Source organism: Apostichopus japonicus, chromosome 8 (genome assembly GCF_037975245.1).
Source record: "Apostichopus japonicus isolate 1M-3 chromosome 8, ASM3797524v1, whole genome shotgun sequence".
In the NCBI taxonomy this organism is placed as follows: Eukaryota; Metazoa; Echinodermata; class Holothuroidea; order Aspidochirotida; family Stichopodidae; genus Apostichopus; species Apostichopus japonicus.
In genome coordinates this window covers 3494382-3514499 of record NC_092568.1, presented here as the reverse complement: position 1 = coordinate 3514499, position 20118 = coordinate 3494382, and positions in this window count along the sequence as shown.

The window sequence follows — 20118 nt, the reverse complement described above, 5'->3', positions numbered from 1 at the left end:
CCCCTTGGAGTTAATTAGTATAACACAACTTTTTCAGAAGACGATTTCACTGAATATCACCTTTGACCTTTGGTTCCTGGGGCCTGCGAGACAAAAAGGTTCAAGTACTGAGTATACCTTCCCACTATATGTGAAGAGAATCGGCCCAGCCGTTTAGGATGAGTCTTGGACACAAAATTCCACTCATTATACTACCTTTGGCCTTTAACCACGTGACGTCTTATCTCGGCTCCCATGGTAACCACATATCTTGGTAGAACTTGACTTACCATGCTACCTGAAAGTGCATTGTCAATTCAATGTTTTTCCTTTGAGTTATAGCAACAGCAACAAATATATCGATTTTCACTCAATTTGTCGTTATGATCATTGGCTCCGGTTTTTACCCTGGGGTACCTCCCCACCAACTTTGGAACTACGGAATTTGTATAGCTGCAAGGAGCAAGTTTGGATTTCTGGCGTCAAGGATGGAGACCTTTAGGTGATAAAAAGGGTGGTCTTTGATCGGGCATTTTTTTAAAGTAATTTAAACGAGGGCAACATGAGCACTTACAAATATGTTGTTTAGGAAGAGCAAAGACAACCCTTCTTATCACCTAAAAGCCTCCATCCTTGCCGCTTGAAATCCAAACATGCTCCTTGCAGCTATACAAGTCTGTGTTCAAACTTCGGCCTGACTCCACCTATATTAAAAGTGGACTTCCTAATCTTCAATGATCATGGATTAACTAATACTAACATTAGTTAAGATGGTATTACAAAGCCTTCTTGTCATCTCAAGATTTAATATACGTTGACATTCGAATTAATACGAGGATGTATTCGAATTAAAATCAGGACAGTTTTAAGTTCATACCATGTATATTTGAATGAAACCACGAATATAAGGGCGGCGGAAGCACTTTTAATCTGGGGGGCACCGACATCAAAGGGCACTTTGCGAATATTTGTAATTACCATTTGTTGTTGTTAGTTCAAACTCCATTGTTCAATATAGTTTACGTTCTCATTTAAATTCTCTAAACTCGTCATTTTGTCTGTGTTCCTCTCAAAAACGAACCCAGGCTTGTGTCTAGTTAAAAATTAGTTATCGAGACCTCTCGCATTCCAACGTAACACAGGGAACTGGATTCATCGACTTTCTTTTCAAAACATATTCCAACAGCACACAAGTACCTAAATGATTTACAACGTAATCAATATGGAGTACCGAATCGGAATTAAAACTTTGGAAACCTTCCTTTAATGTTTGGCAGTTGGCAATGACGGTCCTTTGGCAAAGCATTAAGCTAAGAAACAGATGGACTATTCCTTAAAACGACTTCATGTCAAATGGAAACAATGAAAGGGTAATTATAAACTCAAGTTTGGGTGGGGTACTTTCGCATCTGCTTAGACATATTTCTCTATAACAGTATAGCCTGTATACATTACTTACCTATTACAACAAGATCAATGTAGGCGGATACATCGCCACCAGCGTCAAGAATAGCATCGACTCTAAACTGTCCTTCGTCACTCAGGGAAACGTTGCTGAATATCAGAGATCCATTGCGAGCAATCTTTAATGTATTACTCCTAGGCCCGGCCTGACTGTCTTCCAACATTGTTATTATGGATTGTGGGTTATCTTCAAAATACCAGTAGAAGCCGTATATAGGCTCAGACACGCTGCAGTAAATCGTTCCTTGTTGATGAATGTGTACATATTGTTGCGGGTTACACAAAAGAACGCTGCTTTCTGTAAAGAAACGATTGTAGGCAAGTAAAACACCTGACCTCAGTAACCTGACGTTCCGTACAAATCACTTACGATGGGATAAAATGACTACCTTAAACTTGCAATCATAAACACACACTCACATTATGAATTATGCTTATGAATTAAGGAAGTCATTGGTGGTAGCTATAATACCTTTGAAAAAATATGAGAAACAATTCTTAAAAAGTTTTGAAAAGCTATTAATTGGTTTACTTTCAAGCCTTATTTCTTGCTGATTATTAGGCTATACCTGCATGGGTAACAAAAAGGAAAGGATGCCTCACTTTGTTTCACTGAAGAATATAGCATATATCATATATGACATAAGAATAGTTCTGGGCAGAGATGGTCCTGAAAAGTTAACTTTCGACTGTAAACAGTCTTCTAAGTCCATATAGCTCAGACTTTGACATAACCTCGTGAAGGTCTGCACTCCCGATCCTTTTTGACTCCGACCAGTTTGAACCCATTAATTTTGGACAAGCTGCTCTCTGACTCGGACCGTACTCGAATCTAATGAGCAATTTGCAAATCGGCAGCTTTGAAAGTACGATGTGTTTAATTGTCTATAGACTGCACATATGAAAACTTGACAGAGTAGATCTCGCATGCTGACAGCCAAAAGAATACAATAATAATAATACATAATTTTTATATAGCGCCAAACAATCTATGAAATAATTCTTGTAGTGCTTAACATAATAATAACAATTATAACATATATGCTTTGGTGAAAAAGTATGTATTGAGAGCTGTTTTTAATCCGTTCACAGTATTGCACATTTTAACATGTTCAGGAAGTGAGTTCCAGAGGCAAGGTGCACTGGATGCGAACGTTCTCAAGCCGTAAGTCTGTGTTTTTACTCTAGGGATGAGTAACATCAGCGATGAATTAGAGCGAAATGAGCGTGTGGATGATGGTCGGAGCTGAAACAAGTTGGTGAGGTAGCTTGGTCCTACATTGTGCATACATTTGAACACCATCAGAAGTAGTTTGTAGTTGAATCGTTCACGTATCGGGAGCCAGTGGAGTTCGATCATGGTAGGGGTAATGTGTTAATATTTCCGAGTTCTAGTAACGAGACGTGCGGCGGTGTTTAGTACGCGTTGTAGCTAAACATACACACGGCGGACAGATGGATAGATAATAGATAATACCTACCTGATTGAGCCAGTATATGTGAAAGGATTGTCAAGAAGAATGGTATCTTCATAGCAGTTGAGGACTTGCGATCACAACATTCTGAAATAAATTAACATTTTCAGATAAGAAAGTGTCTCAACTTTGTTTATATATATCGAATATATCTCACCATTAAATCGAATATATCTCACCATTAAATCGAATATATGTTAGCTTTAAATCGAATATATGTCTACATAAAATCGATTTTATGTAGACATATAAAACTGCCTCCTGATTGGCTCAGAATCATTAATGTCAGCATTAAATCGAACATATGTCGGCATAAATTCCCGAATTTTGTCCACTGTGGCCAACCATATACCCGTACACCTAGTTTCTGTATAGTATATGCCTAGTGAGATATAGAGTAGCCCTAATGTAACAGAAGCCAAGCTATCTTTGTAGGTATTTTTTACAGATGTTCTATTTTTAATTGTGGTCTTAGTTTGGCAATGAGTTCACAAGCTTTTGTCTGGATCGGCTGTTGATTCAATTTGTGTAGTAGTTTCCACCAGTTTCAGCATATTTTAATTGTTTGAGACACTACAGTAGGCATAGCTGCTTATTTATGATTCTGCGTCCTGTTTTACTTTGTTCATCACTTCCTTTTGTTGGAAAAAGAATACACTTCATACTGTACTGAAACACAATTTTCCAATGTACAATTACATACCACCATGCATCTGCCTTAGCGCCTAATCTTTTTTTACCTAAAGTATTGATGTTGAAGATCTGTACCATGGAGACTTGAGCAGCAATTATAGGCCTAGTGGCGAGTGAAATTTGGCGAGTAGAATTTGAGTCACGGTCGCCAAATAGCGAGTACTTTAAAAAATTATTTGTCGAGGCCTGAAAACCCTCACAACATGATTTCTCATGGTAGAAATCATGGATACTTCTCATACATGGTATATGGATTTGCTCTATTGTGTACAAGAATCCTGTTGCCTTGGAGGTCAAATCTCCGTAGAGGTCACCAGAGGTCAAACTCTGAAACACCTTTTACATGATATCTAACGATGGGAACCGTGGATACCTATAACACTTGGTGTGTGGATTCATAACGTTAAGAACAATACCCCTATTGTTTTTGGTGGAGGTGTGTATAGCCAAGTACAGTATACTGGCCTGTGTTTGTCATGCCATTGTAGTGTTATTGTATCAAAAAAATTGTGCCATTTCTATTGAAAACGCTAGTACTAACGACCAGAAGTCTATTGCACTGAAGTCATCGAAACCTCAATGCATTTTGCATTCTGGTTTGTTGTACGAACTATATTCTTCAAAGTATCGGCTTTCCAACTTCCATTGGGCCCTAGGCGAGGTTTAACTAGTTACAACTGATTATCTCAATTGTACAGTGGCCGAGAAATCCATAATGTTGAGAAACCTCTCGATTTTACCACCATCGAGGGTTGCACTTTCTTTAAAAAATAGTGGGTAAATAATTTGGTGTATGTAACACGTGGGCGATACTTAGTATATGTTCCTCCCCGCCCTAGGGATATTTCCTCCCCGCCCTAGGAATATTTCCCGGCTACGGTTTCGCATTGGCAGAGTTAGACTGACTAAAATTTACAGCTTTACAGCTATTTTATATGCATATGGCTGCCAAGAAAACACTACTAGTTTAAGTCACGGTTGTAGTTGTTTTATCTGCGAACTTTGTCTATTCATCTTAGAGCATACTTAACTATCAGTTTATTAGTTAATACGGGTTGGAGTATATCACCACCGAATTTGTCCATATCGAATTAATATGAAGGCCTGCGTGAGAACCGCAACTACTGAAAAATGTATGTTTTTACAGTATGTTTTTAATTATACTAATTTCTAAGACCTATATTGGTCCTTGACGAAGATGATAGGCAGATTGTTATTTTTTGGTAATTCACTATGTCGTCGAATATAATTTGTTGCAGTAACATAGGTTTTGTAGTTAGTAGTCTATGTAGCCTTCAAACAGATAACTTATACTCGGTTGCTTATTTGCGATTAATAGGTTTGTGAAGTGAGGGCCAGGGGGTGCAAATGTATCGCCAAAGTTCGGAACAAAAGTACAGTGGCAAAAGATGGGGTTTCTGACTGACCGTATCGCTGACGAGTAGCGCGGGGGGGGGGGAGGGGGGGGGGTACAAGGCAGCAGTCGGAATTTTCTGGCTTCAAAACCCATGCAGTTGAAATTTCAGCCACTACACCCACCCCCCCCCCCCCCCCCTTATCATCATGGCCTTAGCTACGTCCCTGTGCGTAGTCTCCAATATTGCTAATGTTTTTTGGTCTTCTTGAGAAAACAGTGCGCACTGCACTGATTGTAGAGCTACATGAATTTTATGCATTAGTTCTATATAGAAAGCATTATACCAATTCATTAATTATGGCTTCTATTGGCATATACCTTAGGCTATGGCATCATATAGTTTACTAACACATACAAGTTAAATCATTCATCACATTCGTTACCTTGAAATGATCAGATGCCTGATACTGACTCAGAAAAATAACTACCTTTGTTAAATATCGCCGTGGAAAACAAGTACGCCATCGCTCTTCTCTTACAGTCTATATGGTGCACACGAATCCAACGTGGTAGGCTAAGGTAATATAATAATGGCATAATAAACTATATAGACCTACACACCACACACTGTCAATGTCAATGTCAACGAGTGCGTATATCTAGCTTGAATAGCTCTGCTTCACACTGTATAGGCTAAGTTCCTATTAAAATCAAGTGAGCCGCACATTCAGCCTCACATTCAAGAATCTGTTGTCGTTGAAGCGAGCAACAAGTACGTATCCAGATGTTAATCTTACCATGTATATTATACAGTAGCTTATAGGGGCCTTATATAATAGATTACGTGGCCAGTACGCTTTGATAGGAACAAGCCTATGCTGTATGTATTTTACGTGTTACCTTTTCACATGATGTATTATTTGGCTTGATACCGCTAAGTATAATAGAGCTACGGGCTCTGGAAATACCCCCCCCCCCTCCTCCACTCAAGAAAGAGGAAATTTTGGAAAGTGCCATATTTTTCAATATGAAAAATGTTTTAGGTGCGGCTTGGTATTCAGCCTCATAGAAATTTCTTCAAACTTATGTCACTAATTGATACAAAAATTACCTTTCATATGATGTATTATTTGGCGTGATACCGCTAAGTATGAGAAAGCAACGGGCTCTGGAAATACCCCTCCCCCCACCTCTCAAAAAATATACATATGTGCTGGTGGAAAATGTATTTTTCAATATGAAAAAATACATTAGGTGCGGCTGGGTGTTTAACCTCATTGAAATGTCTTCCAACTTATGTCACTAATTAGTACAATATTTACCTTTCATATGATGTATTATTTGGCGTGATACCGCTAAGTATGAGAAAGCAACGGGCTCTGGAAATACCCCCCCCCCCCCCACCTCTCAAAAACAATATACAATCGTGTGCAAATGTGCTGATGGAAAAAAGTATTTTTCAATATGAATAAATATATTAGGTGCGGCTGGTTATATAGCCTCATAGAAATTTCTTCAAACTTATGTCACTAATTAATAGAGTAATTACCTTTCATATAATGTATTATTTGGCGTGATACCGCCAAGTATCAGAGAGCTACGGGCTCTGGATATACCCCCCTCAAAAACAATATACATGCGTGTGCATATGTGCTGATGGAAAATGTATTTTTCAATATGAAAAAATATATTAGCTGCGGCTGGGTATTTAGCCTCATAGAAATTTCTTCAAACGTATGTCACTAATAAATAGAAAATTTACCTTTCATATGATGTATTATTTGGCGTGATACCGCTAAGTATGAGAAAGCAACGGGCTCTGGAAATACCCCTCCCCCCCCCCCTCTCAAAAAATATACATATGTGCTGGTGGAAAATGTATTTTTCAATATGAAAAAAATACATTAGGTGCGGCTGGGTGTTTAATCTCATTGAAATGTCTTCAAATTTATGTCACTAATTAGTACAATATTTACCTTTCATATGATGTATTATTTGGCGTGATACCGCTAAGTATGAGAAAGCAACGGGCTCTGGAAATACCCCTCCCCCCACCTCTCAAAAACAATATACAATCGTGTGCAAATGTGCTGATGGAAAAAAGTATTTTTCAATATGAACATATATATTAGGTGCGGCTGGGTATATAGCCTCATAGAAATTTCTTCAAACTTATGTCACTAATTAATAGAGTAATTACCTTTCATATGATGTATTATTTGGCGTGATACCGCCAAGTATCAGAGAGCTACGGGCTCTGGGAACACCCTCCCCCCTCAAAAACAATATACATGCGTGTGCAAATGTGCTGATGGAAAATGTATTTTTCAATGTGAACAAATATATTAGATGCGGCTGGGTATTTAGCCTCATAGAAATTTCTTCAAGCTGTGGTCATTAACATAAAAAACAATGCACTTTCTATTGATATAAAATTTGCTACGTATTAGAGGGCTAGGCTACCTAATTACCCCCTTCCTCGAATACGAAGATAATTTTTAAAATGACATGGAAAACTAACGTTTTAGGTACTGATGGATATTTAGCCTCATATATTGAAATCTATTTAAACTGTTATCATTAAAGGAAAAGTTCAATGACAAATGAAACTGACCTAGTACGAATGAGGAGGAAAAACTACACAATAGAATGTGTGGTTGTTTGGATTATGAATGAACTTGATATCAATGCACACTGCATCCAGAAGCATTTGTTATTCTTTATAATGTACAAGGGCGGCGGAACCGGGGGGCACAGGGGGCACGTGCCCCCCCCCCCCCCACTTTTCGTCAGGTTAAAAATGTGCCCTTTTTCTACATAAAAATTGTACCCTTGTTCACCTTATTAGGTCAGCGATATTTCAGTAAGAGATCTAATCCTATTTTAGAACTATCAGGGGCGTAGCCAGTATGTAGCACTGTAGGCCCGGGCCTATCGTTGATTAACAGACTTTATATGTATAGAGCTGCAGCACTTTGTTGCCTGTTGTTGTCACGATCGGCGTTCCAAGTTCCAAAAACAGCCTTTTCGATAAACATTTACTAGCTACAATTCATATCAAAGACAATTACTGGCTATAATTGTAACCAAGGGCGGCGGAACCGGGGGGGCACAGGGGGCACGTGCCCCCACTTTTCCTCAGGTTAAAAATGTGCCCTTTTTCTTCATAAAAATTGTACTCTCGATCACCTTATTAGGTCAGCGATATTTCAGAGATCTAATCCTAATTTAGAACTATTAATGAATTTCTGTGGGTCAAACTCAAAGCTATTTCGAATGCAAAAACATTTTAGTATCTCTCCTGTCTGACCACAATGACATTCGCCTGGCTATTCCGAATGTTCTCTGCCTAATACACATATACCTACTGGCACCAATGAGCGGGACATTGCTAAAGAGTTTACAAAGCGAAACCCACGTCGAATGAAATATTTCGGGAAGTTTTCAATGTTTACTACCACAAGGTTTGTAATCAGTGGCGGAGCGTCCATACAGTCAGGGGCGGATGCCCCCCTGACGGACTAAAATGTACTGCTTGGGCCCTTTTCAGCTTTTTACCATTTTTTACTTATTCGCGATTATTGACTTTTTAATTGCGCTCTCATCTACCTATTGAAACTTGTCACGTTTTGTTGGTGTAATTTTCTGACAAAATGGCGATGACACCTATTTATTCTTCGTTTATCTGCAAATAAGCAAGGCCCGCAAAGGGTCATTTCCGGCGATCTGGGGAGTATCTTTACTCAAAAATTTTCTCTACGCTCCGCGCCAACCTGTGGCGGCGCTCCGCTTAGATAGTGTCAAAAACGCCCCTACAGACCATTATCGACCCCCTGATCATTACCCCTAGCTCCGCTATACTGCTTCTAACATTCTGGTGAGTGCCATTATGCATAATCAATTTTTAAAAAATTCTAATGCATATCCAAAATTGCATTGCTATATTACATTTTAACTTTTTAATAAGCAGAAGCCATTTATAGCCTACTATGAATAATGAGTATAGTTTAATATCCCATAACGTACCCCATCCTTTCGTATTTTGACATATTTCATTTGCTTTCATGCATTTATCGATCGCGTGTGCAGGGACTTTATAATGATTCCACCTCATTTTGTCTCGAAAGAAAACTTGTTCCTTGTTTCCCAATTTGCAAATTGGATATTGCAGTGCTAGTATGCATTTTTTCCTTGAGGGTGGGGGAGGGGCGATGATGGAGTGATGTGTATACGCAAATAGGATAATACAATAAGAGTTATAAAGGGTACTAAATATCAGGCTGCATCAGTCCAATCAAATTTCTGCAAAGTGCCCTTCGACGTCGGTGCCCCCCCCCCCCCCAGATTAAAAGTGCTTCCGCCGCCCTTGATAATGTAGGCCTAATTAGTGACTTCTTAAGCAATATTATCGATGGAAATAGCATCTTCAAGCAACAATTGTTACAATACATTGTTCAAAACTATAACAATGTACCAACCTACAAGTTAAATGGACCATATAATTAAAAAGATACGCTTTAACATCTCAACGTTATGAACTATAAACACTAAATTAAACTATAACGTTAAGTAAACGAATCTCTATTTACGAGCTGCTTAATTTTGGGACTATTTGCCGCATACACTACCCACCATAATTATACAAAAATTGACATACTGTTATGTTAGATGTTTCAGAACATCATTCCTTTAATGGTACGGTCAAGGTTTTTGGGGGACTAAAATTCGCGAGCAAACAATTATCAAATTGTTCTAATTATTACTATCGAGAATTACGAAAACGTTGGCTGTTTCCACACTGCTACGGTTTTTTCAACATTACTCGCTTATCGCCGAAAAACTAATACCTGTGGATTGTCAGAATGAGTAGAATAAACCGAATAAACACATTGAAACAAGTCATATTATGCAATTGAATCAAACTCTTAGAGTACTTGCACAATTAAATGATGAACAACAACCAAGTTGTCAAAAGTACCGTGTCGTGACGTTGAATGATGTTGCCTCGTATGAATCCCTCCATCAACTCAGTCTATGACAGACTGTCCATATTCCTGTCGGAAGAAACAAAGAGTGTCGGAACGTTAACCCTCGTGTATATCATTGACATATGTGTTGATACTTTACGGAAGTGGTGATGGCATTAACCTTGTTACACCTATACAACGGTTATAAATGTATTACAACATTTTTAGTGTAAACAATTATAACGGGAAGTGGACACGCCCTTAAGTTTTATAAGCACAAATTTCAAACCACGAAACCATTTGCCCCGAATGTCATTTTCCCACCCCAGTTGCCCCACCCGGCCCCAAGTCCGTTTGCTTTGGAATTCACGGTCCGCTTTCCCAATAAAAGGCGATCTATATTTAAACGTTACCTGGGATTTGGTGGTATATGCCAGAGACCACTGTATGGAATTATTTTTAAGTTAATATGGAAATGCAGGGAGGAAACTTGAGCGCATATCGAGCGAATGCCTTGTGCATATGTTATGTAAAGAACTAATTACAACGATCGTGATCGAATTTTCCCTGGTCATGATCGCTTTTGAGAAATGTGCCGTGAGCGCGCGGTGACACTAATTTCAAACTTCTGTGGAATGAAAATATTAACGTGATATCGATCGTGAATTTTAATGGTTTGCATTCCACCCCACCCCCTCAAAACAATTAGGGAAACGTTACAAATATGCATATTTGGTGAGTATTTTCTACATTTAACACATAATTTGATATTTGGTATTATATTTATTGGGCATGTGCATATATACTAACCGTTTCCTGTTTTCTGGATTATCTCCTCGCCACTGCAATTCTGGACATACAAGCAATCAAGGCCACTTTGGGAGTTTCGTTGTTGTTACGTTAGGGTTGAGGAGAAGGGACATGGAGCCAATCAAAAGCAATTAGGTCTCCTATAAAACCACGACAGTTCATCCTTGCCAAAACATCAACAGTTATAGCGATCATATGAAATCTGGAAGTCCATCTTAGCCAAAACATCCTAATTTAGTTCCCCTAAAAATAATGAAAGTCCATATGGGGTGAACCACTTGCAATTAGCTCTCCCATTAAATCATGACAGTCCATATGGGTGGAGACAACATCATTTACCTCTCCTATAATATCATGACAGTTTACATTGTTGTATGGAAACATCATTTAGCTCCATTCTTATGAAATTATGACATATTATCATTAGCTCTGCTGTGACACCGTGTCCATGGAAGTTAATTGGGCGGAAACATCAATATTCAGCTCTATCATGAAATCATGACAGTCCATATGGGTGGAGACATGATCATTTAGCTCTCCTATAATATCGTGACAGTTTACATTGTTGAATGGAAACATCATTTAACTCTCCTACGAAATCATGACAGTCAACATCATCATTTAGGTCTCATATGAAATCTTCACAGATTATATTCGTGGAAACTTCATTTGGCTCTCCTAGGATATTATGACATTCTATGTTGCAAGACACACTAACATTTGTCGGGATTTGCGCGGATACACAAACAATACGATCGTTGAGAGAAAAAGAATTTTGCCACTCATTAGTCTTAGGGTCTCGTCATATCGAACTCATGGAGTTCATAATATACCGACAAACGCATGGTTCGAATGTCTGTCACTGGTACGTTTTTACCAGACAACAATGACTTTGCATAGAACAGTATATATATAAACCACAGTCATTCATTGTTGGCTGAAAGGGAAACTTCATATCTGATGTTGTCTTTACAGGCCACTGTTTGCATATCATTGGTTTCCCCTCAAAGGCTGATCTCGCTTCAATAAAGCGTCGAAAGATGTTCATGTCTTCGTTTACCTTTCTGTCACAAAGGGGGTCTAGAAGGTATATTTTCTTCTGGACCAAGTTTGCCGCAAGCAAGATCCAATGGCAGTTCCCGTCGTTTACTGGCATCAGGACCCACTTGGATGCAATTATTTTCTGGCCTCCATACCACTTCCTCGCTTGTCTTTCTTCTGTATTAGATGATTTTGTGTGGAAGGAATTGCACACAAATGTATGCGAATCAATGGTTTGTCGTTGGATGAGGTGCATGAAATCATTTATTATGATGTCGTCCAGCCAAAGAAATCTCAACAGAGACCCCCCCCCCCCCATATCAATCTCGAAATGTGCCCGCTTTAAATTTATGGCTACGTCGATGTCGTGGGGCCTAGTAATAGTTTCGGTCTCGCGGACCTTTCTTTACTTTCGGTCTCGAGGACCTTTTTTTAATTTCGGTCTCGCGGACCTTCGGTCTCGCGGAATTCCCCCAAACGTCCGTGTGTGGTGATTTTCTGTCTGGGCGGACAGGATGAAAAGAATGGCTCGAAACAAATAGGATAAAAGTGTCATGTATAAGTACCTGGATGAGTGATTGATAGTTAGTCAGAAAGTTGCCATGGGATCTGTCATTGAGTGACAGGGTTACACCTCACTGATGTAGGAAGCATACATTGGAATGGAACAACATATACTTTGGTATCTATTGTAAGCATTTTGATCTGTTACAAATTAATCTTTGAAGTGAACTTGCAGAATTTTGTATATTACTGACAGAAATTCTCACTGTAGACTTATTGTATGGAAGCAACCGTATAGAAAGGAAAGACTTCTTGTTTATTAACATAATTTTAACTAAAATTTTTAATGCGCTCATTATAAACAAAATAGTTGTCAAAAGCGCCATACATATAAATATGAATAGAAAGAAAAGCAAAAATAATAATGCAACAATGAAATATAATTACACATCCAATTGATAAATGTTTAGCATAGAGGTAGGTTTTTAGTTATGATTTGAAAAGTGATTTATTAGTTATACATTTAAATGGTTTGGGAGGGAATTCCACAATTTGGGACCAGAAACTGAAAAAGCACGGTTGGCATAAGTAATCCCATTGGTCCTAGATTCAAGGAGGGTAATAATTTTTGACTGACGGGTGGCACGCTTGTATTGCTTCACTATTAGAAGTTCTGAAAGGTAGTTTGGAGATTTGTGGATTAAAGTAAGGACTTTGAAATGTATTCGCGTTTCAATTGCAAGCCAGTGTAATGCTTTAAGAAGAGGGGTAACATGTGTAAACTTAGTTTGCTTGAAGATAAGTTTGGCAGTCCAGTTTTAATGTTTTTGCAAACGAATTACCAGATTTTTTGGAAGGCCAATGAAAATAGAATTACAGAAAACAAGGCGGGGTGTAACAAAAGCATGGATTAATTGCACAACAGAAGGGTCGAACCGTGCGTACAAATATGTAACTACTAAGAATTTTTGGGCCTGCGCGTTTCATTCAACGTTAACGACCTAGACGGCACATTTGGCTTACTTCACTGAGTATAGAATACGTCTTACAGTAGAATACAAATACGCATGCGTGAAATAAAAACTTTTTCACACCGAGAACGTAGAGCGGGAGATTTCCACATTTCCCTTGTACTGAATAAAGTATGATTCTGACCCCGGATTTGACCTTCATGCTCCGGGTGGCGGGGAAACTTTCCGCCTCTGCGTATCGATTGAAATACATTTGCCGTCGACCTACATCCTCTGCGTATCGGTTGAAATACATTTGCCGTCGACCTACATGGTTGACCTTTCTCCAACGTTTAGAAATTCCGACCTTCCAAACAACTACCCTAATGGTAGTAATGATTGATAAGCAGCAGAGTCAGACAGACATGACTAATTAGTTCAGAAGAAAAATTTAACATTCATTATGCAGCCTTCTGACTGTCGACGATCGAAATATAGCGGACAGCGCCCCTGGGTGTAGTCTTTGTGAGAATAATAACATTTGCCACCTCCTTCCCACAACAGTCGACAACTGTAGAGGTCTTTTGGTGAATCAAACAATGTAGCTGCATTTATGCAATTTGTGTCTTGGGGACAGGGACAGGGGCGTGGCCAATCTTAATTTTTTAGGGGCAAAATGATTTCATGGGGGATGGGGCTGTGATCTAAGTGGAGCGCTACCATCGGTTGGCGCGTAGCGTAGCGACGAAATTGTTGTCAAAAATGCCGCCCAGATTACAGGAAAATTACAATGAAAATTTCCCACGTATTTGAGGGCGGAGGGTGGGGGGCGGGGGGGATTTCCAGAGCCCGTACAACTCTCATACTTGCCGGTATCACGCCAAATAATACATCGTATGAAAGATAATTGTCGTATTAATTAGTGACATAAGCTTGAAGAAATTTCTATGAGGCTAAATACACAGCCGCACCTTATAATATTTTTTAAATATTGAAATATATGGCACTTGCCTAAATTTCCTCAGTTTTTGAGGGGGGGGGGGGGATTTCCAGAGCCCGTAGCTTTCTCATATTTAGCGGTATCACGCCAAATAATACATAATATGAAAGGTAATTATCTTATCAATTAGTGACATAGGTTTAAAGAAATTCCCATGAAGCAAAATACCCAGCCGCACCTAATAAGTTATTTCATATTGAAAAATATGGCACTTTCCTAAATTTCCTCGTTTTTGAGTGCGCAGAGAGGGGGGGGGGGGGGGGTCCCAGAGCCCGTACAACTCTCATACTTAGCGGTATCACGCCAATTAATGCATCATATGAAAGGCAAATATAAGTTCTATTAATTAGTTACATAAGTTTGAAGAAATTTCTATGAGGCTAAATACCCAGCCGCACCTATTATATATTTTCATATTGAAAAATATGGCACTTCCTAAATTTCCTCGTTTTTGAATGCGGAGGGGGTGGGGGGATTTCCAGAGCCCGTACAACTTTCATACTTGGCGGTATCACGCCAAATATTACATCGAATGAAAGGTAATTGTCGTATTAATTAGTGACATAAGTTTGAAGAAATTTCTATGAGGCTAAATACCCAGCCGCACCTTATATTTTTTAATACTGAAAAATATGGCACTTTCCTAAATTTCCACCGTTTTGAGGTTGTATCTCCAGAGCCCTTAGCTCCCTCATACTTGGCGGTATCACGCCAAATAATACATCGTATAAAAGGTAATTACTCTATTAATTAGTGACAACAGTTTGAAGAATTCTCTATGTGGCTAAATTCTCAGCCGCACCTAATATATTCATTGATATTGACAAATATATATTCCATCAGCATCTATGCACACGCGTGTATATTGTTTTCGAGGGGGTATATCCAGAGCCCGTAGCTCTCTCATACTTGGTGGTATCACGCCAAAAAATACATCGTATGAAAGGTAATTGTCCTATTAATTAGTGACAACAGTTTGAAGAAATTTCTATGAGGCTATATACCCAGCCGCACCTAATACAATTTTTCATATTGAAAAATATGGCACTTTCTTAAGTTCCTCGTTTTTGAGGGGGGTGGGGATATTTCAAGAACCTTTAGCACTCTCATACTTGGCGGTATCACGCCAAATAATACATCATATGGAAGGTAATTGTCCTATTAATTAGTGACAACAGTTTGAAAAATTTTCTATGAGGCTAAAGCCCCAGCCACAACTTATACATTTTTTCATATTGAAAAATATGGCACTTTCCTAAATTTCCTCGTTTTTGAGTGCGGAGGGGAGATTCCCAGAGCCCGTAGAACTCTCATACTTAGCGGTATCACGCCAAGTAATACATCATATGAAAGGTAAATATTCTATTAACCTTTGACATAAGTTTGAAGAAATTTCTATGAGGCTAAGTACCCAGCCGCCCCTAATATATTTTTAATACTGAAAAATATGGCACTTTCCTAAATTTTCTCGTTTCTGAGTGCAGGGGGGTGGGGATATTTCAAGAATCCGTAGCACTCTCATTCGTGGCGGTATCACGCCAAGTAATACATCGTATGAAAGATAATTGTCGTATTAATTAGTGACATAAGTTTGAAGAAATGTCTATGAGGCTATATACCCAGCCGCACCTATTATATTTTTTCATATTGAAAAATATGGCACTTTCCTAAATTACCTCGTTTTTTAGGGGGTGGGTATATTTCAAGAACCCGTAGGTTTCTCATACTTGGCAAGTAACACGCCAAATAATACATAATATGAAAGGTAATTATTGTATTACTTAGTGACAACAGTTTTAAGAATGTTTTTTGAGGCTATACCCAGCCGCCCCTCATATATTTGTTCATATTGAAAAATACATTTTCCATCCGTACATATGCACACGCGTGTATATGGCATTTCATGGCCACCGTACTAATATCGTTGACGTTGCCAGTGCGCGAGTGGGTGATTGCTAACTTCATTATAGATTCTTTCCGTTAACGTTGTATAAAAGTGCGGCTGAATGTGCGGCTCACTTTATCTTGGTTAAGTTCCTGTATCATATGTATTATATTACTTTCACTTTCTGTCACGTGCATCTGACATCATGACCCTAATAAGGTTAAGCTCAGTCGCGTCATACATATAAACATTACATTGAGATTTTGTTGATGTGTAACAGTTCGCCTGACGTTTCCATCCTAGCAGGATCTTCTTCAAAGGCTGAATGACAAGTAACAGTAACAGAAGGGACAAAACACGCACAGAATACTGACAGGTTAATGAGCATGGTGAACACTAAGGGATAGATGTAAAAAAGGGTGGAAGAGAGTTACGAGAAGTGGAGAAACGGGGGGGGGGGGGCAGATGGAGGGATGGACAGAAGAAGAGTTAGTCATTTCCTTCCTGAATGTTGAGGCCATGAGGTTGTAAGCTGCGAAGGCGTTGCATGCACAGTCTTCATTGTGTTCATTGACATCGATGTTACAGCACTTCAGGTCTATTTTCACGTAATTCACTTAAATCATAAACATGGTTCAATTCGCAAAGCGGTTCCTAAAATTTCGTGTGTTCATCTTTATCACTGTCAGTACTTTACTTGTTTCATTCAGTAAAGGAAGGTCTTCCTATGCGTAATATTTTTGTGAAAATTCGGGCAATGTGCCGAGAATTTTTCGGGCACCTGCTGACAGAAAATAAATTGCAATGTGTTTTTCAATAGTAATACTTATATTATTATGATCATTATTATTGTTACGACTTGCCCAAAGATGATAACCAATATGGAAGGTTTATAACACGGCAAAGTATTGTATGTATTTGTCATGCGATGTAATAACCGATGCATGCCTATATGAAATAACAACATGCGGAGCGCGAAGCGCGCGGAAACTTTTTGTTATATTTTACTGGCAAGTCGTTACCGCTAATTAGGGAGGCCTATTTATGCCTCGTCTGTTTGTAAACATATTGTACCCTATACTCAGTTCCAATAAACAATCCAGGCAGTTTCACCAATAGTAGCAAATCAAGATGGTTTTAAATGAAGTTGAAACTTTACAATGCTGGTGCTTTGCTGCATGGTTGTGTTTAACGATCCACTCACGGGATAACAAAAATAATAGCGAAGAAAAAAGTGATCGTGTATGATATGCACTAACTCAGAGGAGGAGAAAGTGTTTTGTGACCTACCGTATGTGTCTCATAAACATCGGGAAAAAAACTAAGACAACAAATCGGGCTTTCATAGTCAGTACGACCATGGTCGCTTGAGCTGTCTAAAACCATGTACTTGTTTTACGCAAGCGCCTGAATTATTCTACAAGGAGAAATGGCAGACATCAAGAATGAGCTTCTCAAAGTTTGGAATTGAATGTGGAGAATAAGTAGGCCTAATTCATTTATTAAACCAGGCTGGACCCTCTTGGGACTGTTATATTATTCTGAATTTATCCTATATTTTTCGGATCGCTTAACTTACCCGAGCCCCGGAAAATAAAGATACTCATCATATGATAACTTTCTGCAACATTGCTTCTAAAAGAAAAAGTGTGGCTCGAAGTCCAGTACCAGGTATGAGCATAGGCGTACGAGGCGGGGGCAGGGGGCAGACTGCCCCCCCCCCCAATTTCCAGAGGACAAGAAATTCGGGCAAAAGTCCTGAAAAATTCCGGCAGCCTAAGAGGAGAAAAAAAAAATTCTCCTCTTAGGCTGCCCGAATTTTTCAGGACTTTTGCCCGAATTTCTTGTCCTCTGGAAATATATATATATATATATATATATATATATATATATATATATATATATATATATATATATAAATATGCAGTAGCTTGCCCGAATCTTTTTCAAATTTTTGCACGACAATTCCATGATTTTCTTTATTTAGCATCATGATGCCCGAATATTTCCGTGTAACACCACCATAAGCGCAGTTCATCTGGGCTACCAGGCTTTTTGCACGATCAATTTTTTCTAACTAGTCAATGGTATACCTGGACCAAGGGCGGCGGAACCGGGGGGCACGTGCCCCCCCCCCCACCCCCACTTTCCTCAGGTTAGAAATGTGCCTTTTTTCTACATAAAAATTGAGGTGCTTCAAGTTAGTAAGAGGCCAGGGAACCAGAATGAACACTCGGGAAGGGCCGTTTCCGGCCATCTGAGGGGTTTGTAAACCAAAAATTTTCTAGTTCCCTCCTGGCTAAGCCCGTGACTTTTAATGAATTTCTGTGGGTGAAACTCAAAGCTATTTCGAATGGAAAATAATTGTAAAGATATTTACAAGAAACAAAAACTCTAATTCGGAAGATTCCTACATTAGCAACTAGCATGATTTCACCTCATTTTGTCTCAAAAGAAAACTTGTTCCTTGTTTCCCAATTTGCGCATTGGATATTGCAGTGATAGTATGAATATTTTCCTAGAGGGGGGGGGGGGGCGTTGATGGAGTGAAGTGTATACACAAATAAGATAATACAATAAGAGTTATAAAGGGTACTAAATTTAAGGCTGCATCAGTCCAATCGAATTTCTGCAAAGTGCCCTTTGATGTCGGTGCCCCCCCCCCCGAATAAAAGTGCTTCCGCCGCCCTTGACCTGGACCTGGACATCCCCAACATGAGTGTATATAAGAAACATTTTCTTTTTCAGGGATGGTGGTGGGGGGTGCCTACAAGCCTAGAAGTACAGGTTTATCATATTCTTTGTTATATTTTATACTTTTTTTGTGAGACAAATTGCAGTCTCACCCGACACAGCGACATTATCCCGCCTACGTGTCGTTGAACAATGTATGTTTTTCTGGAGGTATCTGAGTACTGTGTTAAAATAATAAATAAGGTAACTAAATAGGAGCTTAAAAAATATGCTGTCCCATTTTTCCCCTTTAAAGTTATGTTACCATTTTTTCTTCTTCTAATTTACCGCATTTTTGGGGAAGTGTAAATTTCTAAAACGTGAGATTATGAAATAAAGAATGTTTAGATGCAACTTGCAAGGCCTCATAAGTGCCGTTTCCGGCAATCTGAGAGGAATTGTGTGCCAACAATTTTCTTGTACGCTACGCGCCAACCGATGGTGGCGCTCCGCCTAGATAGTATCACGGGAACTTTCGGGCACAAAAAGTTCTGCCCCCCAAACTGAAATGGTCCCGTACGCCTATGGATATGAGAGTACATGGGTTACTTTCAGCGCATCATAGTTTTGCAGAGACAGAGAGAGCGTGGAGAGAGAGGTGAGAGTAAGGTCTAAAACGTAAACGTGAAATGATGCATTTTGAGGCATATTTAGGCTATAAATTATGTAAAACGAAAGGTGGGTGGTAATAACAACTTTTAATGTTTTGTATGGGAGGTGGGTACTGGTGGGCACTGGTGGGTAGTGCTTCAGAAAACTGATGGTGTGGTACTGGTGGGTACTGGTGGGCACTGGTGGGTAGTGCTTCAGAAAACTGATGGGCACTGGTGGGTAGTAGTTCGTTGTTCGTGTGCCTAAACGATTGCCAACCGGCGTTGAACACTCGTCTCTATATACAATCACGAAATTCTTTCTTACTTCTTACTGGTAGGAACGATAATATTGTACCAAGCTCCCCATATGTTCATATTTGATAATAGGTTCTCGAAATATGTAGACCTACAAACAAATAGGAAATTTGATATATATCTATATAGATCTATATATATGCTAATGCTTCTGTATTTAGGCCAATAGTACTCCTATACTCATTATCAACAATCCCAGCACCTTTCCCCAAGTTAAGCAAGTTAAGATTCTTACTAATCCCCTTACATCTATCTCTTTGTGTTTACCATGCTCATTAACCTGTCTGTATTCTGTGCGTGCTTTTGTCCCTTCTGTTACTGTACGCTATTTGTCATCTAGCCTCTTAAGGAG